The following is a 24163-nucleotide window of genomic DNA, read 5'->3' as shown; positions in this document are numbered from 1 at the left end:
ATATATATATCTTACCACCACAATGAAAAAAAATCACTCTGGTGGTCCAGGACTGGTGGGCTTGGGGAGAAATGAGGAGTGACTCCTAAAGAAAATGTTCTAAAATTGATTATGGTGATAGTCACACAACTGCACGAATATACTAAAAACCATTACATTAATCATATATCCAACAAAGGGTTAATCTCTAAAATACATAAAGAACTCATACAACTCAACAACAAAAAATCCAACAACCCAATCAAAAAATGGGCAGAGGATATGATATACATTCATATGATATATGATTTTTCCAAAGATATATAGCTGGCCAACAGGCACAAGAAAAGATGTTCAGTATCACTAATTATTAAGGAAATACAAATCAAAACTACGAGATATCACTTTACACCCATCAGAACAAAAACCAACAAATGTCGGAGAGGATATGGAGAGAAGGGAACCCTCATACACTGCCAGTGGGAACGCAAACTGGTGCAGCCACTATGGAAAACAGTATGGAGATTTCTCAAAAAATTAAAAATAGTGTTGTATACACACACACACACACACACACACACACACACACACACACATAATGGAATACTACTCAGCCATAAAAAAGATAAAATCATCCCATTCACAACAACATAGATGGACCTTGAGGGTATTATGTTAAGCAAAGTCAGTCAAACAGAGAAAGACAAATACCGTATGATTTCACTCATATGTGGAAGATAAACTAACACATGGACAAAGAGAATAGATTAGTGGTTACCAGAGGGGAAGCGGACCAGGGGGTGGGCATAAAGGGTAAAGGGGCATATTTACATGGTGACTGACAAATAATAATGTACAACTAAAATTTCACAATGTTCTAAACTATTATGACCTCAGTAAAATTAAAAAAAAAATAAATTGATATACCATATGATCCAGCTATCCCACTATCGGGTATTTATCCAAAGAACATGAAATCAACAATTCAAAGAGGTTTATGCATCCCTATGTCCATCGCAGCATTATTCACAACATCTAAGACACAGAGCAACCCAACAGCCCATCAGCTGGGCAGATGAATGGATAAAGAAGATGTGGTATATACATACAATGGAATACTACTCAGCCATAAAAAAAGAAAAAATTGTACCATTTGCAACAACATGGAAGGACTTTGAGGGTATCATGTTAAGTGAAATAAGCCAGACAGAGAAAGACAAACACCCTATTATTTCACTCATATGTGGAAGATAAACACATACATGGATAAGGAGAAGAGATTAGTGGTTACCAGAGGGGAAAGGGATGTGGGGAAGGGTGAAAGGGGTAAAGGGGCACATATATGGGGTAATGGATAAAAACTAGACTATTAGGGGTGAGCACGATGCAGTCTATACAGAAACTGATACATAATAATGTAGACTTGAAATTACACAATGTTATAAACCAATACGACCTCAATAAAATTAAAAAAAATTGTACACCTCAAATGGTGCATTACATAATGTGTTAATTATATCTCAATAAAGCTGTTATTTAAAATATATATATATAAATAGTGCCTAGAGAACACATACAGGTTCTAAATATATCTAGGGCGTCCGGGAAGATTTTACTCAAGAAGTTATTTCTGAGTTGAAAGTAGAAGGATGCACTAGAAAGGATGCACAATAGGGCAAGGTGGAAGTAGAAGGTGTGGGAATGGGGGCTAGAGGGCATTTTAGACATGAAGGGAAAAGCAGTGTAAAGACTCTGTAGTGATTAAGAGTATGCCACGATGGAAACACTGAAAGCAAGCCAGGAACTGCTGGAATCCAGACAGCAAGAAGAGGAATCTGAAATGAGACCAAAGAGGTTGAGGAGCCAGGCCACACAGGGTCTTCCAGACCATGTTCAAGATTAAGTCTTCATCCAAAGAGCAATGTGAAGCCCATAAAGGGTTTTATGCTGGTGTGTTTAAAAAGATCACCTTGGCTGCACTATGGAAAACGATAGGAGGGAAACTGGAGTCGATAGAGGGAGGCTAGTCAAAGCTCCTTCAATAGGTCAGTGACAATGGCGTCTGTATAGAAATACATAGGTTGACATATCAAATCCTGGGAAGAAGACAAATTATTCCATAAATGATGTTGGGGGCAGCTGGCTCCCTACCCTCATTCCTTACACCAAAACAAATTCTAGATGCATGTGTGATTTAACTTTTTAAAATGAGGCCACACATAGAAATAGTCAATTAGAGCAATGGGTTAGAATACATTCACAAATTGAGCCATGATTTTGCTGGAATTTAGAATACGATAAAGGTACCATGGACTATTTAATAATTGGTAGGATAAATGTCTATTATTGTTTTAAAAAATTGAAGTATGATGCACACATAAAGGACTAGAAGAATATACATCAAACTTAATAAGTGGCTAGCTCTAAGGAAGAGAATTTTGGGGACTTTCATTTTGCCAGTTTTTAAATATTACCTATAATGAACACATACTCATTTATTAAGACTTTCAAAATGTAGAAAAAATTTAATTTAAAGTCACAAATGTATAACTATAAGAAGACAACTGGCATACATGTAGAACAACATAAATCCAAGAAACTATAAAGGAAAAGATCAATAATTGTGACAGCCAAAAATAATAAAAATTTCTATAAACCAAAAATCTACCGTAGAATAAAAAGGTAGCAAACTTGAAAAAACACGTGCAACACATATCAGGGTTAATTTCTTTAATTTACAGAGAACTCTGAAAAATCAATATGAAAATGGCAACCTAACAGAAAAATGATTAAAGATCATGTTCACAGGAAAATACAGAGCCAATAAGCAAATACAAAATAGAAGAAATGCAAATCAAAATATCACTTTCACATATCAGAAGGTTGGTAAAAATTAATTTATCTAGTTAACTTGGATATTCATATCCAAACAAGCATGCAAAATTTTTGTATAAGGATAGTCACTGCAATGTTGTTTATGAGAGCAAAAAAATGGTAATGCAAAGTGTTTATCCTGTGGTTCTGACTAAATAAATGATAGTATGAGTACATGAAATCCTATTTGGCTGTTGAAAAGAATGAGGCAGATTTCTATGTGATTACTTGGGGAAATATCCAAGATATACCAAGGTGAAATCAAGTTGCGGAACAGTCAGGGCAAACCACTTCCCATCTAATAACTTCCGAGATCTGTTTGCCTGAGCTAAGAGGAGGTGGGGAGTGGAAGGGCAGGTGGAGCTGCCGGCAGCGTAGGCTGGAGAGCCTGACTCTCCAGGGGTAGGAAATACCAGATACAAACTCTGACTGCTTCAGTTTTGGCTGGGGCCACTTTGTCTACACCTTTTTTTAAAAAAACAATGATTAGCCTTCATGTTACAGAACCAACTGTATATATCCAACACAGAAAACCCTGAAAGTAAATATAATCTACCCTTATATGTAGATCAAGTTCACCACTGAACGCCTGTTCCTCAACTGTCTTTTCAAATTGTCCATAAGGAAGAAAGGGCTCAGACTGTGCTGGTATGGACACAAGCAAGTGTCCACTTAGAAACAGTGGTCCTTGTTTCCTCCCTATCTCTGCCTCTCGAGGCCAGTAAAATGTTGGTTGAAATTAAAAGATGTTTTACTAAGATTTTTTAAAATGAAATTCAAATATTAAAATGCCCAATACTTAGCCAGTTCTGGAGCCTCTGAACATGGAAATGCTAAGAAAGTACTAGCAAACTGACTTTTATAAAGAAAAGGAGACTTGTGTTTATCACCCATAAAATTGTAAAACAGCTATTTTTAAGTCTTTTTTTAATCTATCTGATTCACAAAATTAGATTCCACCACTACCAGCACCCCCGCCCTCAAAAAAACACAGCTTCTTGAGGGCAGGAACCTTAGTCATCATCACGCTGTCTCCAAACACCTCCCTCACTGCTTAAGGCACAGCAATGAATAAATATTTACTGAAGTTTGACAAGGTTTATTTTCTCTGTATCTATATATGCCAGGAGCATGTAAATCAACTAGAATTTTACAGTACACATTTAATTAGCCTTCAGGAAAATGAGAAAACGTATTTATAAATAGGACATTCCTCAATAGTGCTATGCTTTTACGGAACTTTCTCCATTTAAACTTGAGCTGCTTTAAGTACTACTCAGTTTTCAGTTAATAGTTTCTATCTTAAAATTACTTGTTTTTTTGTAAATAGAATGGAAATAGTTCTTTCTTGGCTAGGATCTCAGGACAAATGTCAAGGCACACCAGCAGCTAAGCACTAGGGCAAAAACCTTAACCAACCCCACCCCACGTTTAAATCCCTTGGTCTCCAGAGACATTAAGAAGCCGCTTTATCTTGGGCAAGACAGGACTGGGTTACTGCATCAAAATTCTGGTAAATCAGCCTAGAAGAGGCCTTTGATAGAAAGTAACTTAAAACAATGCTTTTGCCTTTCATGTTTCAGAGGAATTGTTCACCTCCTCAACACATGTCCCTAACGTGAGAACACTCCTAAATAATTCCAAAGTCATGGGCTTGACCCTTGAAGACAATCAGCTTACTGCAAGTGGTCACAAAAGGCTTAAGTCATGAAAATATGCACTGAAACACCTCAAATTCAAAATAATCCAAGGGAGGAGAGAGGGAAGTAAATACAGGCACAGACAAAATAGATGAAATAAAACTGGCCACAAGTGGATGATTACTGCAGTTGGGTAATAAGTACTGGGAAGTTCCTATACAATTCTACTTTTTTTATATTTTGAAATTTTCCATAAGCATTTAATTTATAAATCAGTATTTCCCTATTATAACTAGTATTTGTGATAGCAATATGACTCGGCATAAATTAAGCAACAGTTTACAGGTGACTTTTTATGCATCATAAAGGACACAAGTGCAAGCATGTAAAGCTCTCAAACCATCCACTCCTAAACAACTCTTAGCACAGAAAACCAGTGAAATAATGCACTCTGTTTGTTGGGAGGGCAAATGCAATTGCTCATGTCTCAGATCCGGGTCATTTCCTCCTTCCACTACAACTGACAAACCTTTCCTGGTCGAGTCCGGCTGTGATAAGCAGTTGAGTCACTGTTTCTATATGTGCTGCCGGAATTTTCCAGTGCTGTTAACCAATTTATGATTTGCTGTTAGAACCTCAAACATTCCAGCTCGTACTGGGTGGGTTTAATTTACCTTACTTCACATTTGGGGAGTCAAATTTAATTGCCTATTTATAAATTTAGAAAAGGTTTAAAGCAGGTATTGTAGTTTCACTACATTGTGTTTCCTAGAACTATGCCATGGAACTATAATCTTATATATAGGATTCCTTCCTTGGGAAATAAACTTCTTAGAAGTGCTTCTTAATTAGGCCAAACACTCTTAGAAGCAAACAGTAAAACAGTAAAGTTATCAGTGTTATATATTTTTATCAGATCACTTGGTATCAGTGGTATCCTCAGAAGTACTAAAATAGAAAATGTCAGCTTTCTCATTTCTCTCCCCCCAATTCGCCTTCCTTTCCCCAGAGGTAGGACAGTTAACAGTCTGGTGGTAATACTTCCAGGTCTTTTTATATCTATTTACACCCTTAAAAATATATATACACATATATCATTTTGATGGTTTTATGAGATCATATACATGTTCTGTAACTTGCTTTTTTGTAACAGAAAAAGCCTTGGAGACTTTCAACATATAAAGCTCCATTCTTTTTAATGGCTACACAATACTCCAAAACATGAAAACACAATTTTAGCAGTTCTTTGGTAGAGATTGCTTAGGGTCTTTCCAACTTTTTTGTTAATATAATGTTGCAAGAAACATCTTTGTGCCCATACTTTTGTAAACAGAGTACAAAAAAAAATGAAATTTCTAGTTCTAAGGGCATTCACAAAAAGTCTTTACCAATTTTTATTCTATCAATAGCACATAGTACATATTACTAATTGTATAGCATAGTAATTACACAGTATTATTATTAATAGTACAATAATATATGAATAGACTCAATTAAAAAGCTTGTTTGCCAGGAAGTCAGGCCCCCAAAATACATCACATTGTTATTTTCTTTTTTTTAAAAAATGTTTTTAATGTTATTATTTAATTTTATTTTTTTTTGAAGAAGATTAGCCCTGAGCTAACATCTGCCAATCCTCCTCTTTTTGCTGAGGAAGACTGGTCCTGAGCTAACATCCGTGCCCATCTTCCTCCACTTTATACCTGGGACACCTACCACAGCATGGCTTTGCCACGTGGTGCCATGTCCGCAACCAGGATCCGAACCGGTGAACCCTGGGCCACCAAAGCGGAACGTGTGCACTTAACTACTGTGCCACCTGGCCGGCCCCTCATTGTTATTGTCTAATTCTAACGAGGCTGAGCATCTTTTCAAGTTTATTGGCATTTATATTTCTTCTTTTTCAAACTCCTTTTGTCTTACTGATTTTAGAAGCTCTATATATTATTGAGTATTAATCCACTGTTATATCATAGTAAGACTGAGAGTTTTTTATGGGTTATTTGCTTCTCTTCTTCTGGTGGCTCCAGAGCCAGATTAATAAGGGTCTATTTTCACACATTTTTCTACTTAAATGTTTATCTATCTTCTCAGACTATTAGCTAAAGAGTTAATAAAACTGCAAACCACAGAAAAATAGATTTAACATCCCAAGACAGCAATTGAAAATAACATCCAATGGTAATATGAAATATTATTTGGAGAGTATTTTAATTTTCTTTGTTTTAACTAACACATTGATTTCTTCTAGGGACATGCTGGAGGAACTGAAGGGTAATGACAAACCCTGCATCTTCTTTGGACAATTTTACTTCAGCTCTTTTATTTTGGAGCTATTTTTTGTTGCCATAGGGGTTAAGGATTCACATAAAGGAAAAAAAAATGTCTTCTAAGCCATTAAAGATTTAGGGGGGAAACTGTTTATAGGTTTGTATGTGTGAGTGAGAGTTCATTTTGGTTCCTCTTACACAAGAAAATATTTGATTCAGGATATATCCTTTTAAGAGGCTATTATAGTCTAAATTCCTTTTTTAAAAGAAGGTATTTTACAAATACCTAGGGGTAACAAAAATTCCCAAAATGTAACAAAATGTCAACATAAGTTTCAAGATTATAAAAGTAATTTTCAAATGCATTAGCTATTTTCGTAATACATTGCAAAAGAGTAAATATTTTAAAAGTGGTCTTAACACAACTGCTTGGGAGAATCAGTCATGAATTTTTAAAGCAAATAATCCAATCATATGCTAGATTAACCCACAACAGTTCTCCACATTAGTCTGGAATGGAACTAGCATTACATGACTTTTACCTAAAATGGCTTACTTGTTTACTTCTTGCTTTACCAATGGCTAGCAAATTTCCTACCAGTAGCTAAATGTAACAGAAGCAGGAAAAAAATTTAAAATAATACAAGAGGACTAAGAATGATACGGTCATGAGATCTGAATAAAAGACAAAACCCTGAAAGGTGATTAAAAATTGGGGCCAGTCAGTGGCGTAGCGGGCAGGTTCACCCGCTCCGCTTCAGCGGTGCGGAGTTCACTGGTTTGGACACTGGGCATGGACCTACACAACACTTATCAAGCCATGCTGTGGCAGGCATCTCACATATAAAGTAGTGGAAGGTGGGTATGGATGTTAGCTCAGGGCTACTCTTCCTCATCAAAAAAAATAATAATAATAAAGAGGAGGATTGGCAGCAGTTGTTAGCTCAGGGCTAATCTTCCTCCAAAAAAAAACTGTCAAAAAAAAATTAAGGACTAGTAAACTAAATGGTAAATAAATCTCTTACGTCTCTAAGAGACAAAAAAGTTAATAGCCAAGAATCTAAATAAATTTTTGAAATAGGTAAAGCCCAAGGGAAAAGATAATTCCCCAAAGAGACACTATAGCTAATTAATAAACACAAAAAAGGTCACCTTAACCAACTCATCGAATAAATGCAAATTAAAATGTGAACTTTCACCTAAAAACAAAACACAAAAAAGGACAATGAAAGTTTAGTCATACATTGCTAGAGCTACAACTAACTGTTACAACTCTTGTGGAATGTAATTTGGCAATATGTATCAAGAACTATAAAAATGTTCTGAGGCCTGCCCGGTGACACAGTGGTTAAGTGTGCACGTTCCGCTTTGGTGGCCTGGGGTTCGTTGGTTTGGATCCTGGGTGCAGACATGGCACCGCTTGGCAAGCCATGCTGTGGTAGGCGTCCCACGTATAAAGTAGAGGAAGATGGGCATGGATGTTAGCTCAGGGCCAGTCTTCCTCAGAAGCAAACAAAGGAGGACTGGCAGCAGATGTTAGCTCAGGGCTAATCCTCCTCAAAAAAAAAAAAAAAAAAAAGGTCGTTTATCAATGACGTGTGTTATCTGTGGATTGCTTTAAAATACTCCAACAGAGCGGGGGAAAGTAGAAGGAAGGAAAGAGACAATTCTTCCTTACAGAATTCCAAATAGTATTAGTAGATTTATCCCCCTCTACAAGGTGAAACTTAACCCTCCCCCAACCTTGAGTGTGGACTGGACTTAGTGACTCACTTCTAAATGATGGAATATAGAACAAGAAGGTAACTTTACAGCATAGAAACCTAGCAGCCACCACCTTAACTAAAAGATCAAGGTAAACATCATTAGTGACGTCATGTTGATATCATGTACCCTTCGACGTGATGTGATGAGAAAGGCACTTCACTGTGGTATTCCTCCCAAAAACCACAACCCCAAGTCTAATCATGAGAAAAATCATCAAACTCAAATTGGGGGGAATTCTGCATAATACCCAACCAATACTCCTCAAAACTGTCAAGAATATCAAAAACAAGGAAAGCCTACAAAACTATCACAGCCCAGGGGCCAGCCTGGTGGCACAGCATTTAAGTGTGCACGTTCCACTTCCCAGTGGCCCAGGGTTTGCCGGTTTGGATCCTGGGTGTGGACATGGCACCTCTTTGCAAAAAGCCATGCTGTGGTAGGCATCCCATGTATAAAGTGGAGGAAGATGGGCATGGATGTTAGCTCAGGGCCAGTCTTCCGCAGCAAAAAGAGGAGGATTGGCAGTAGTTAGCTCAGGGCTAATCTTCCTCAAAAAAACAAAACTATCACAGCCCAGAGGAGACAAAGCAGACTAATACTACTTTCAGGTGACCCTAGGAAAGTCCTTATACATGATAAAAAGAGATTATTACTGATATTTTATTTACCTTAAATTAGTAATATTGGGTACTATTAATTCCACAGTCATCCACTGTCCTGCAGAAACTTTTTTGGATTGCCCTCCTTATAATTCTACCAAGAGGCTTCACCCTGAGATAACATATGTTGCCAATCTTCCTCTTTTTGCTTGAGGAAGATTGTCACTGAGCTAATATCTGTGTCAATCCTCCTCCATCTTGTATGCAGGATGCCACCACAGCATGGCTTCATGAGCAGTGAGCAGGTCTGTGCCCAGCATCCAAACCAGCAAACCCTGGGCCACTGAACAAGAGTGTACAAACTTAACCACTATGCCACCACCAGGCCAGCCCACTCTCTTCCCCCCACACACCCCCAAAGCCCAGAGCATGGCTGTATATCCCAGTTGTAAGTCCTCAGAGTTCTTCTATGTGAGCCACTGCCACGCATGGCAACTGACAGACAGGTGGTGTGGTTCCTGGACTGGGAAATGAACTGAGCTTTAACTACTAGGCCACCAGAGCTCGCTCCTTATAAACTAATTTTGATTTGAGGCCGATTACTATGTATTAGGCATTGCTGTCCTTCTATGCAATCATTCAATCCCTTTACATTTATGACTTGTAGTCTCTGGCCCCTCTCCATTGTGGTCCCAACATCAACTGAATGCATGACTTGGAAAGGTCTTTTCCTTTCATTTCCTTCGGAAAAAAATCGTCCCTGCTACCCACATCAGAACATAACAGGGGCCGGCTCTGTGGCCGAGTGGTTAAGTTAGTGCGCTCCCGCTGCAGCAGCCCAGGGTTGGGATCCTGGGCGCGGACATGGCACCGCTTGTCAGGCCACATTGAGGCGGCGTCCCACATCCCACAACTAGAAGAACCTGCAACTAAAATATACAACTATGTACCGGGGGGCGGGTTTGGGAAATAAAGCAGAAAAAAAAAAAAAGAACAAAATGCCAGCTTCTCCTCTACACATCTCAGATCCATTCTCTACCAAAAAAAGAGGATGACGACGAAGAAACGAAAGCAGTCAGTTCTAAGAATCCAGAACTACTGCAACTTGATTTTTCCTTTATTTTTCTCAAGGCTGAATTAAAATATGTACCCTTATTTCACCTCCCTATTCTTCTGCCAATCTCTAGTTTCCTCCCTTCTTCAATAAAGGTTCGTTCCCTGTTCCTGCTTCCAAGAGCAATATTACTAAGAAATTCATTTCCCTCATAAGAAATGAGTCAGAAATCCAGTATTTTCAATATGAAATTCTTGTGCTTAGGAGAAAAAAGTATACAGAATTACTATATGCCCAGGATTTAAACCTAGGGAAGAACTATTCTACATTAAAATGATTATACTGGTTCCGTTAAGGTCATGACATGATGTTTTTTCTTTTTTGTTTTCCTAATCTTCTATACTACATGTTACTTTTTGAATCAAATTACATACTTACATATGGGTATGTAAATTTGTAAATATATGTAAACATTTACAGACACATGTAAACAAAAGACTCTACCCAAAATAAATACTAAAGGTTGACGCCAAAACTCCCACATATTAATAATTGAAAGATAAATTTTTATCTATGGAGAGATGTTTACAAATGGTCGAAACCTTAAGAATTTAGTATTTAAAAATAATTATATAATTGGTTGCCTCTGGAAAGGGAACCTAAGTGGTGTGGGGACAAAAGTAGTAAGGAAATTTTTCACTATACACCATTCTGTGTCTTCTGAACTACTAAAAAACTATTAACTTTCTAAAGAATAACTTAAGTAAGCTTCTTGTTCTTCCCCCTACCAGAATTATTAGCGCTAAAGACAAATAATTACATCTCAATTTTCTGTTGAACTGAACATGCCAAATTGTCTTAACCCTCTATCTGACCGTCTGTCATCACCGAATGTGCTGACTAGAGTTAATACATAATAAAAGTGATTCTAAACTCTAAGCAAATGTGTTACAAAATGAACCAAATCCTGTCACCAATGAGAAATGATCAAGCATATAAACAGACCATACAATGGATACTTCTAAAGTCAGCCTTTACCCTAAACCTTAGGTAATCAATCATTCTTTGCAAAATCAGTTTTCGAAGTTTACCTGTCCCCTCCCCTACTCACCCTCTGGTGGAAGTTTTAACAATTATCAAAACACTGACACAATAGTATATATACCACAAACTGGGTATAAGTTTTGTCAAATTCAGTTTAAAATAAAGGCAATTGGAAATTCATTTTAAAATTCATTTAAAAATACACATAAAACAAGAAAAAAAAGGAAAAAGATGAGGACTAGACTAGTTTTGTTCCAGGTGTTTTCTCAAGGCACATCCAGAATGAGACATCTCAATGCACACCATAGCTGGATGGCAAGCAGAAAAAAGAAGGCAGAGGGAGAGGGACAAGAAATAACATTACAACTCAGTAAATAAGAAATCAATCCGTTGTCTAGAATTTTCTGATCAACCATAAAATGTATTTACATTTATATATCAAAACTTGAATCACAAATAAGTGATGAAGGAATCAATATTTTAATAAACGTCCCTAAGAAAACCAGCTAGCGATTAAGAAAGAAATAAACCCATCAGTAATTCTAAAAGCCAATTTAGGTGAATATTTATTTGATACTTGTGGAAGAACTTCCTAAAGATACATACAATGAAAAATATCAACAAATTTACAATATAAGACTGTGTGCCTAAGGAAAAAAAAAATCCCAAATAAAATTAAAAGAGCAAAAGAATTAAGAAAAAAACATATTCCACTAATATGGCTGGCAAAGACAACCTAAACACAGAGGCTATGCAAACAGATTGTTAAACTGGAGATTGCCTTTGAGATTACAAACTTAATAACTTATGGCAATACAAATCCAGAAGTTAAAAAATGTCCATGTGCTCTAAATAATTCTACTTCTACGTTTCTATAAAAAAAAAAAATGTGAAATACAAGGATTTATGTACAAAGATGGTTATCATAGCTTTATAATAGTGAAAAACTGGAATAATCTAAATGTCTGGCTAAAAGAGAATGTTTAAATTATGATACATACTGTGAAGTATTATGCAGCCAAAGGTTTCATTTTCCTTCATAATGACATGGGGAAATGATCACAACATGATATAAAAGTATATTAAATAGGATACAAAAATGAGCATAGCACATGCACATGTTTAAAAAGCACAGGAAAACACATACTCAAAAAAGTTGAAAGAAAACATACCAAAACTTTAACATCGGTTATCTCTGGGTGACAGGATTTTACTTTTCACTTTGTACATTTTATTTTTCAAATATCATATAATGATCATATTGTAACTCTTATAAGTAGGAAAAAAATTTTGGATACAGCAGCCAAATCCAGGAAAACCAACTCAGATTTTTTAATAAAGAATTTAATAAATAAATGGCAAAAAGTAAATAAATAAAACAAAGACATGGCAAGGATATGGTTACAGTTTAAGAGATTTAAGAGATATCAATGAAATGCCTTGCATAAGACCTTGTCTGAATCCTATTCAAACACACCTAATAAAAGGACACTTATGGAACAACCAGGAACTTTGAACGCAACGGATTAAATGATATTTAGGAATTATTAATTTTTTTAAACATAACTACGTCAATCATCACATCTAAAAAGAGTCCTTATCTCTGAGAGATCCCACTAAGTATTTTCAGTTAAAGAGATATAATGCCTGGGATCTAAGTGAAAATAATCCTGCAGAGGAGGAGGTATAGACAAAATAAAACAGCCCTGAGCTGAATAACTGTTTAAGCCACTTGATGGGTACACGTAGATTCATTATATTATTCTACTGTTTAGTACTAAAAATTTCAGAACTACTTTTTTAAAAATACATTTTTATAGAAAAACAAAACAAAAACTCCTCACCTCCCCCCCATGCAAACATAAGGCTCTTCTTGAGAAAGTAAAGATAACCAAGGCCGATTCGAGGTCAGAGGATGAAAACTGTTTCTAACGTGATTTTACGAAAGTGATTTATGATGAAATCACCCTTTCAAATAGCCAGCCAAATCTTTACAGTGATCAAGAATGATATCAAAATTCTTTTCACTTAAATAAAAATAAAAACCCACAGCAAGAGTAAAATAAAAAGTAACAATTTAGAACGCGTACAATTTGTTTTTATAAGACAGAAAATAGAGATGCTGATCAACGAAATGGGGAACTCAGAAGAAGCATTCTATACTTTTTTATCTAAAAAGCACCAATTCTATTGATTAAAGCTCCAAAGTTATAAAACCAAGAAAGTGAAACAAATGCCAGAAACTGCTGGAATTGCCCCCAGGACATTCAGGGAGGCTACACTTGAGTTTGCTCTCTACCCTATTTTTAACCTCATTCCCAATTATATCACAGAGGTAACTACTCACCGCTAAAAATAATTTTTTTCTAGAGATAGCTTTCTGACTCCAAGTTTTTATCCAGTAGCCAATTAGAAGATTGATCAACCAAATGAGCAGAGATATCCCAAAATTCTGGCTACCTTTCATATTAAACAAAGAGAACAAAATATTTGTCTATCAATTCCAGTAATACTATCATTATTATACTACACACTAATATACTACAATTAGTAGTTGGGATTACTTTTACCAGATGACCTAACATCTCGATGTAATAAGGTTTTCAAATTCACTCATATACAGTACTTTTTTGCAACATATTCACTTGCTTTATTCTTTTGTCAGAAACGGATCTCAATCAAGCATTGCCATACCTAATAATAGTTTATATTTGCCTGTAGCTTTACTAACTACTTTCATATCCTAACAACAGCTTTTCTAACAAAGTCAAAGCAGCAAAATTATTCCTGTTTTAAAATGAGGATAATAGGTTTAGATAAGCTAGCAATTTGGACATGATCACACACCCAGTACGGGACAGACGTTGGACAGGAAGTCACAATGTAAATTCCTGACCAGGCCTCATTCCACATCTGTCAGATATGACCAATCATGCTAGTTACATTTGTTTCACTCTTATAAAGACAACTTTAGAGCAGTAGAGAAATTAGATAACTATCAACTGACTTCCTATTACTTCTTAATAATGACATCCTTTTCTCTTAAACTTTATTTGCATCTCTGATAAGAAGCAGGTGAGTAAAGGACACAGCCTCAAGCTCAAATCAGTCAATCACTATTTGTTAAAAACTGTGCTAAAGCTATGCCTGGGAGAAGTCAAAGACACTTTAAAAATGTAAATGTTGAAATAAACCCCATTATATACCCAAATATCACAATTCTCTGTGCTTTGGAGCTAAGACTCTCTGAATTCTATAATGACAACTTCCCGAGCTAACACCTGTTGTCAATCTTCCTCTTTTTGCTTGAGGAACATGGTCATTGAGCTAACATCCGTGCCAGTCTTCCTCTATTTTATGTGGCATGCCACCACAGCATGGTTTGACAAGCGGTGCTAGGTCTGCGCCCAGGATCCAAACCTGCGAACCCCAGGCTGCCAAAGAGCACATGAACACAACCACTCCACCACTAGGCCGGCTCCTATCATGACAAATTTTTTTTTTTTTTTTTAAGGAAGATTAGCCCTGAGCTAACTACTGCCAATCTTCCTCTTTTTTTGCTGAGCAAGACTGTCCCTGAGCTAACATCCATGCCCATCTTCCTCTACTTTATACGTGGGATGCCTACCACAGCATGGCTTTTGCCAAGCGGTGTCATGTCCGCACCTGGGATCCAAACCAGCGAACCCTGGGCCGCCAAGAAGCGGAACATGTGAACTTAACCGCTGTGCCACCGGGCCAGCCCCCCATGAAATTTTTAAAATTAAAGCAATTATAGCTACAAACTCCCTTTAATACTCCCTATACTGATCCAATAAAGGTGACCCTATATAGTTCCATCTAGAAGTAGCTATTTATAAAACATAATAAAAACCACCTCTGAAATTCTTATCATAAAATATTTTTATAGCGTAACAAAAAGCTTAAAGACACTCCTTCAGAGGGTATACTATTCAAAAGGAAGAGACTAGAGCAGGCTAGATCGAATGACAACAAAATGTTTATTTTCCATAGAGTGGAATGGGAATGTACAGAAGAAACAAGGTCAGTGTGACCAGGAAGCTTGTGCAAGATATCACTATATAGATCAGGTAAAAATTAGAGGATGCCAAGTCTTCATTTATTCATATTCAACAAATCACAACTTCACAAGTGGTACTATCAAAACTTTGGGGATGTAGCAGTTCTCACCCACCAATTAAAAGAGGAAAGAACTGAGGCCCAGAGAGCTTCGGTGATACCCAAAGTCAGACAGCAGAGGTAGGATTCATGCCCACATCTTCTCTCACTTCTCCTTTCCTAAGAAGGATATAGCTAACACGTCCTCAGGGGACTAAGTAACTGGCAGAAGTGTTCAGAGGGGAATATAGACGAAATAAAAGGCAGCCCCTACCTCCAAGAGCTTGCACTCAAGTTAATAATTATAATTAATTCGTATAATAACAACAATTACATGCCAGTATATAATTAACAGCCAAAATAAATGTCACAAATGACTTCTGTGATAACCTCTCTGAAGAAAGCTCAAAATCAAAGAAAAGAACTACTTCTCTCCTTAACCTTGTATCCCATTGCTATTAAAAGCTTAACTCTTTAAGGTCATCAAGAATTTATCTCCTTAATTCTTCCATGTCTCTGCAGCACAGGACTCTGTTAAGGACCACCCCTCAGCTGCCACCACTGTTCTGGAAATTCTTAGTTAACATGACCATATTTTCCTACGTCTCAGATATTACCTTCTCTTTCCTCAGTGACCCTTTTTTTTGCTTACCTATATTTCATTGTATTCTAGGAATCACCTTAGCCAACACTTGCTAAAACATCATGGGACAGCAGAAAGAATATATCCTAGATAAATGATTCACGTTATAGCACCACTGAGAAATGGGTAAATTAGCCTCTCTGTGACTTTAGTTTCTCTATCTATAAAACAGGAGTGACAACTGGAACTAGTCATTTTCAAAGGTTGTTTTGAGGATCAAGTGAGAATTTGTAAGAGTGCTTTATAAACTGTAAAGTACTCTGGGCCAATTCAACTTTAAGCCCTTACATTTGAAATGTATCCTCAACCCTCAGCCCAACCTCTCAGTATACTGCCCTGGAGTGTTTTTACTCCCCTGGGGCTCAGCTATCACTCTTCTGCATAAAAGCGAAAGGGAAGAAAGAAGTCTTCTGTTGTGAATCTTGGTCCCTCACCTACGAATTTCCTGTCCTTCCCTGGCTGTTCCTTACTCTTGTATGATCCCAAAGAGTCTCTCAAGGTCCAGGGGTAAAATTCATTATAAATGGTCAAAAAAAGAAAAGGTTCTCAAATGAATCATCTGTTTATATTCAACACCATAACCAAAAGTTTCATATTCTGAAAATGTTTTCTAAAATTTCTATGAGTACTTATTAGTCATATTCTGAACAAAAAATTTCAAACGCAGGAAAAAAGCCTGTTTTTCACAAGTTAGAAACAGAAAAATTCAATAGAACATATAAAAATTCCATACTAGGTGATCCCAAATCATAGTGAATATAAGTTACTCATAAATGTTAAGAAAGCAGTTTTCAACAGCTGTATTACAAAATACTAGTATGTTCTAAAATTGTGAGGTACATCACAAGTAATGTCACAAGTATGTGAATGATTTCTATCATTCACGTAAATGAGAGAGGAATCAAGACTTTTTCTCAGTATCACTCATTCACTTGCTTGCCTACACAATTTTTTGAGCCGAAAGGAGTTCCAGCTACGACTCTCTCAGCTCATGTAACTCACAGCCTCTCTCTCATCCATGCCACAACCAAGATGAATGTCTACACACAGATGCACGTAACGACATTCATGATGACAAGAAAAATGCTTAGAACCACTGAGATAAAGAAAGCAATGTCATTAAAAAATAAAACTTGAATAAACACCACAGATGTTTTTAAAAGTCTTAAAAATTTCACGCAAGTCAGTTTCTTCTACATTACCTTTGCTAACAGTAACAAAGCAACAAAATATATACTATGGAAAAAATTAACTTGCTTTTTAAAAAGAATGTTGTAAGATAAAACAAGATAGCGGCCAGAACACTGACCTCTGGTTCATATACCATGAAGATGCTTACTGCATCCCTAACTTGATTTGAAGCACCTTTGTTAGCTGTTAAATTTTGAAAATGCTGCACCTGTAATATTTGTCAATGAGCGCAGTCAAGCAAAAACCAGTTTCATTCTGCATTTTAATAAAGATAAGACTCCCATCTGTGCTTTGACCTAAATTTAAAAAAAGGAAATGAAAATTCAATATGAAAATAAGCAACGAGAATGTAACTTTCTCCAAAAAAAAGCACTGAAGTTTAAAATGTAATAAATATAAACCCTACCATTCACCCCCAAATTGGTTTTAGTTTAGAAAAATATATACTTTTCCAAGGAGCTGAAACTTTTTATTTTAAAAGCACTACACATTTACAGTTTAAAATTCAAATACAGAAAGGTTAAAAAAAAATCCACAAAAGTAAAAGGTACTCTCCTCTCCTCAGAGGCAACTTCTATTAAAAACTTTCAGGTAAATTTTCTAGGCATTGCAAGTGTGTGTATGCTGTGTATGCTTGCTGAATTATGATTAAAATCACTACACTTCAAATCATAAAAATGTCTTAAATATGATTTTTTTTAAATAATTAGACTGATGGCTCTAATTATTCGGGGCTTGGGTCAACTATTTAAAGTCACGGTTCATTACAACGTTATTTCTAATGGTGAAACTGGATACTACATTCATGCCCACATTACATGAGAACTTTGAGTAAATCAGTTTACTCAAAGTATCTCATAAAATGTAGCCAATTAAAATCAAGTTTGGAGAGTTTCTAAGGCCATAGTGAAAAGCTCATTACATTAAACCAAGGAAAAAAATAAGGATACAAGCTTATGTGGGCATTACATCTCATTTACAACAAAGATGAACTAAAAAATAAAATACTGGAAGGAAATACATGTACAGAGAGGACTTCTGAATGAGAGATTACAGACTGTTGTTGGCCTTATATATTACTATCCTTTGCAGCTTTTCAATAACAAACAAGTCTTGTGCTTAAAAAAAAGAGGGGCTATTAGAAATGTATACCCAATTTAGGTTTAAACAGAACAAAACAATTCGTGAAAGTAGTTCTACTAGAATATTCTCACCTAAAACCTAAAATAAGTAGATTCACTTATTACAACCTTCATGATTCTGTAGGACAAAAAGACTAGTCCCCATTGTTGTAGTAGAAAGGACATGAGCTTTGAGTCAAGGGAAAATTGGGCTTGAATCCCAACAGTACTAATTGGCTTTACCTTGGGCAACTTAACCTAACTAACCAGAACCTGTTTCCTCCAGTGTAAATCAGGGATAACAATATTTGACATGGAGGGCTGATGTGTCAGCTAAACATCAAGTATGCAAAGGAGGTCAAGGGACTGGCATACATACTCCATAAACAGTAAATGCCATTACTGTTGCTATTCAGGCAAGTAATTGTTTTTTCATTTCAACTCAAATAATTTCCAGCACTCTTTCAAAATAGCTTTGAAAGTGCCCAAACTGTTCTTTACCCAACTACAGGAGCAACCATTCACAAGGTTAGTATTTGTTGTGTGGGCCAAAACATGAATATGCACAGACGTACCAAAAGAATTTCTTTACTTATAAGCCTGCGGTGGTAACTGTCTAAGTTTTACAACTTTAAAAATATCCTTAAAGCCACAATGTAATAAAGAGTGCTTAATTTTCAGCAAAATCTTTACAACCCATATACTAATATATCACTATTTATCATCAGCAATTTAGGGTCTTGTGTTGAAGTTTTTATTCTAAGTCTTATTAAATTATATAAAAACGATTATTACAAATAATTCTTTTTAGCAATGTACTTTTTTTTTAACAAATACAAATTAAAGTTGAGATTTTTCTTCATTTATTTATTCTGTCAACAAGCCTACTGATTGCCTAATTGGTCCTCCCTGACCTCATGGGCTTCCCAATCAAATAGGCAAGACAGCCACAGACAATTAAATATGGAAGGTGAAGAGACGGGAGGTACACGTGGCTATTCACAGAAGCCTCAGGCGGGTTAGGAGAGAGCTCTGGTAAGGTCATGTGTGACCTGAGCCTCCACAGATAAACACAGTCAGGCTTAAAGGCTAGGAAGAGAGTAAAGACAACCAGTCTTTCACTGGATTAAGTCCCCACCCACCCAGCCCCCCCCCCCCAAAATCAATGCATCAATCAAATTTAACATTTTTTTTAACTCATTTGGAAAGGGGTCTTGCAGTGAGAAATCTATTCAGTTTATGATGATCCAGTGGTATCCAAATAGTAAAACACTCAAATCAATGGAGAAAATGTAGGAAGAATTCAAATGACCGTACAAGCAGGCAGAAAATGATAGATGGGTTTTTGGTATGTGGAATGCAAGGTAAGGCACAGGAAGGAGAGAAGACTCCAAATTTACTTTAAGCCTGATAGGCTCTGAGCACTCAATACAACAAAGTAAGAAGACCTAGAAGTCTTTGCAGAATGTTTCTTGAGGTCATTTCCCAGCTCACAACTTCAGGCAAAAAAGGTCAACAAAACAATGGACTTCATTAAAGATAGGACCGGAAATGGGACAGAAAACACTATCTTGCCCTTAACAAAAACACGGCCTATCAAAATCAAAGTACTGCGTACAGTTCTAAACACTGTAGTTCAGAGGCAGTAGGGTACAGTGATTAAGAAAAGAGACGAGTTCAAATCCAACTTTCTGCCACTGACTATGTCTGAGCTCCTTCATTTGTAAAATGGGAGTAGGAATACCTACATCTGAGTTGCTCTACAGTTAAATGAAAAACATCTAAGAGTTTTTAAGCACAGTACCTGACACAGGATTCCCCAAAATGACATCTATCATTACTACTACAAAGCAAGAAGTAATCTCCCAGAGGAAAGCCATTAAAATAGTAAGACATTCTCACACTTTGATGTGCATTAAAATCACCTGAAGGTCTTACTGAATATGTAGATTCCTGGGACCCATTTCTCCCAGGGATTAATTCTTTAGGTCTAAAGTAGAATGTGGCCTTTTTCTGGCCCAAACATCAAGTAAGAGAATCAAGGCAATGCACTACAAAAAGCAGCTGAAAAAACTAGGATTCTGCAACAGAAAGAACTGGTGTAAATTAGTAAATTCAAGAGGAATAAAGACATGTTCACCAAGTTCATTCATTCAACCAACATTCCTTGAGTACTTACTATGCAATGAACAGGACAAATTTTCAGTTTAGTTTATAGGGCAGGAGACAGAATATATAAAAAATAAGGACATTCCATACGGTGATAAATGTTAAGAAGAAAATAAAAGAGAATGGAGAGAATTGGGGGGCAATCTCTTTGAAGAGGCAACATCTGAACTGAGACCTGAATGGCACGATGGAATCAGCCACAGTGAGATCTGGGAGAAGAGTAGTGAAGCCAGCACCGGCTTGAAGGGTTCGGCAAGTGCAAATGCTCTGAGGCAGGAGCAAGCCTGGGAGGTTCCAGAAGTCATGCTAGTGGGGCTGGAACCCAGGAAGAAATTGACGTGGCCAGGCTCCAGGGTACTGATCTAGGAAGAGGGATACAAGGTGAGATGAGAGAGGAAGGCAGTACCAAAACACGGAGTGCTTGGCAAGCCTTGGTAAGGAGTCTGGAATTTCTTCTGAATGCGATGGGAGGCTTTCAAGAAAAGGGTGACATACACTGATTAACATTTTAAAGGATCTCTTAGGCTGTGCTAAGGGGAAAGCACCGTAAAAAGTCAAAGTGGAAGCAGGGAGACCAGGAGGTTACCGCAGTAGACCAGGTGAGACACAGTGATAGTTGGTAAAGGTGGTGGCATTAGGGATGGGAAGAAGTGGACAGATGTAGTATATATATTGAACACTATAATTTAAGGCAAATCAAAGAAAACGAACTAAGTCACATAATGAGTTGTAAGCTTCTAGGACTAATTACTCAAGAGATACTGAATGAAAATAGAGATTTAAAGGTTTTAGGTAAGTTTATGACTAATGGACCCAACTGGGTTATCAGCATATTTAGGATATTTCATAGTAGGTACTGAACCTTTGAAGCTGAGGTCAAGGCGACATTTCCTTCTCTTTTGGCACCACTGATAAAGCACTGGACTAAGTGGGCACACATTCAAGACTCAATGTTAATAAAGCAGCACATGATTCATAAAGCAAAATCTTTCAGGACCTTACTGCCAGAGGCCTGGACAGCTCGTCAGCATTTGGAGCATAGTGTAGCTACAGAACAAAACTAAACTTGTACCTGAATCAAATCACTAAATTAGCAAATACTTTGTAAACTTCCAGATTGTCAACTCAGGCTATTCTGGGCCTGCTTTCCCAAAAGTTAAACAAGCAAAGTCTTACTTTGCCATACAATGCACATTAATTTCTTAAACCTTACAATATCATCACATAGACTTGGGAGGAAATCTTTTAAAACCACAAGTTTAATCACTATGGTTTGACAAACATACAGTGAATATTCCCTAAAAATTAAGGCCCAAAAGTTCATATCTGCAAATATTTAAATTTTGTTACTCAAAAAGAGAAGTGCTACTATGTGAAAGAGCTCGTTACAGAAAAGCATATGCGATATGAGACCATTTCTACATAAAATATATAAATGTAAAAAAGGCTAGAAGGACATAAAGCACTGCTAACATTTTGTTGATTTTTGGATGGCAGGAATATCAATGACTTATTTTCTCTTGCTTATCTGCTTTAACCAATATTTTCACCAATCATCACAAATTATTTCACATAAGCAAAAATATTCAGTTATAGCTTAACATTAAAAGGTAAAAAAAAAAAAAAGGAAGAACCTCAAGAAAGCATAATCTCATTTATCTCAATCAGGAGGATTCCAACTGTGGTACACCCAGGAGGAAGAAATTTGTGAAGAAGAGGTCCATTTCATGCCACAGAAGGACATACCCTTCGAGGGAATAGTCTAAACTCATAAAAACTCTTCCTGCATTTGATAAGGGGCAATAATTAGCACATACTTCTCTTTTTCTTTCTTGCCGTTTACTAAAGAAACACCTCAACTAATGAGTTTTTTGGGGGGGAAGAAATGTTCTTTCTTAAAACCAAGTTAGGAGAAGAAGGAGGTTTGGTCTTCTGGTCTCCTTCGTGCTGCCGAGGGCGGGGAAGGCGGCGGGGCTCGGGGCAGGCGACACCAGAGGCATCTGCGTGGCCAGTCACCTGAAGTGGAAGGGAACACGGGCTTCCGGCATCGTCCACAGAAGTGGGCAGCGAGAACGCCTCCTGAGGGTCTCAAGACTAAAACGCTAAAAGGTTTTACGCCGTCCAAGCTACTGCACGTTTAGCTGCCGACATACAGAATAATTGACAATCACGCAAACGAGTGGAAGGACTCTGCAACACACACAGGTATTACGTGCATGAGGCTCATCCGACTGTCTTGATGCAAAACCAAGACATTCTCCCATTAAGGCCCCAGCTTCGACGATTTTGCAAATTGGGACAACTGAAAGCATCCCCCCGACTCTCTACAGCTAACAAACATCACCCTGGCCAAAATCCTCACACACAGAGAAGCAGCCACTTTGGAAACTTCGGCTTTAAACGGCAACATGGGTCTTCAGGTACTCCGGTAACCAGTTCGTCGCACGTTATCTGTTCCAATAAAGGGTGCTACCTCTTTACTGTCAGCTCTGGTTCCGCTGACTGCACAAACAGAAAAAGGGAATCCTTTAAATTCGCAACACAGTAAGGGCTAAAAAGCACCCGCTTTCTGGATGGCAGCTTTCCTGTCTCATCAATCACAACAAAGGACGCATCCTAGTGACTTCACCAAACCCAGAAAGGACCGAGGAACAGACGTAAATGATACAAGAGCGGGTTTCAGGCTTTGTGGGGTTTTCCTTCCAGCTACGACTTTCTCTCTCTTCTTTTTACTCCATCATACGCCTCCACCCAAGTTGACTGTCTGGCCCTAAAAATAAAACCGCCCGTCGCTACCGTCCACTTTCCTGCCAAGCCCCGACTCCGGCTTCCTGTAGAGAAAGCCAAACTGCAGGCTCTCTGCCTCGCTCTTCAACGAGGGGCGCCGGCTCGGCAGCAGCGGGCTTCCCCGGGGGCAGAGCCGCCAGCCCGGCCGGGGAACCACCGAGCCGAGAAGCAGCCCCGCTCTGCCGCAGCCTCCGCAGTCCCCGAGAGCCTGAGGAACCCCCAGGAAAAAGCGGGGTGAGGGGAAGGTGGGCCGGCGAACGGCGGTGGGAGAAGGGGAGACACTCACCCGCCCAGACAACAACCGACGGGGCGGGGAGGATGGGGGCCGGGACCAAGGCTCGGCAGAAAGACCGCCTGGAGCTTCCGGAACCCTGCGGCTGCCCGGGACGCCGCTGCCGCTGCTGCTGCCAGCCGCCGGCTTCCTCCCCTCCTCTGTTTTGATTCGACTGACCACGTCACTCTTAGCCACTAGACCCGGATCTGCCGGCTCCCGCGGGCGGCGGCGCAACAGATAGCAGCGGCTGGACACCCCAGCGGCCCGCCCGCCGAGCATGCGCGCGCCCCGCGCCTGCCCAGTGCGTCCGGGGAGGCGGGGCGGGCGCGTGTGTCACGCTCTTTCTTCGTGGGGGCGCGGAGCACGGAGATTGCAGTTCCGGTCGGGAGGGGTGGGGCCGCGCGCTGCGAGGTGGAGCTGGCCCACGTAGCCTCTGTTTCGTCTGCGCTGGGCAGTGTCTTCTGCTGTAGGCCTCCCTTTGGCCTGCGCTGATGGCTTTCCTTGACCCGCGTCTTTAGGATAGCCGGGGTAGAGGGAGAGGTGGGCGCAGCTTGACGTCTGCGAGGCAGAGGACCCCTAGAGATTGTGGTTTTGATCACCCTGTCCCAGGTGAAAATTGGAGCTCAGGGGTT

General features: G+C 38.3%; 1 protein-coding gene across 1 annotated transcript in view; it reads right to left on the bottom strand.

Moving 5' to 3' along the window:
• LOC124232965 (small integral membrane protein 14) overlaps positions 1-23765 on the bottom strand; it is a 59255-nt gene extending 35490 nt beyond the window's left edge. The window contains exon 1 of the mRNA XM_046649933.1: positions 23544-23765. The gene's annotated coding sequence lies outside the window, so the exon portion shown is untranslated. The remainder of the gene's footprint in view (positions 1-23543) is intronic.
• Positions 23766-24163: the final 398 nt, after the last annotated feature.

Source organism: Equus quagga, unplaced genomic scaffold (assembly GCF_021613505.1).
Source record: "Equus quagga isolate Etosha38 unplaced genomic scaffold, UCLA_HA_Equagga_1.0 146_RagTag, whole genome shotgun sequence".
Taxonomy (NCBI): Eukaryota; Metazoa; Chordata; class Mammalia; order Perissodactyla; family Equidae; genus Equus; species Equus quagga.
Note: the sequence above shows the minus strand (reverse complement) of the source record. Positions and strands in the feature narration are given on the sequence as shown.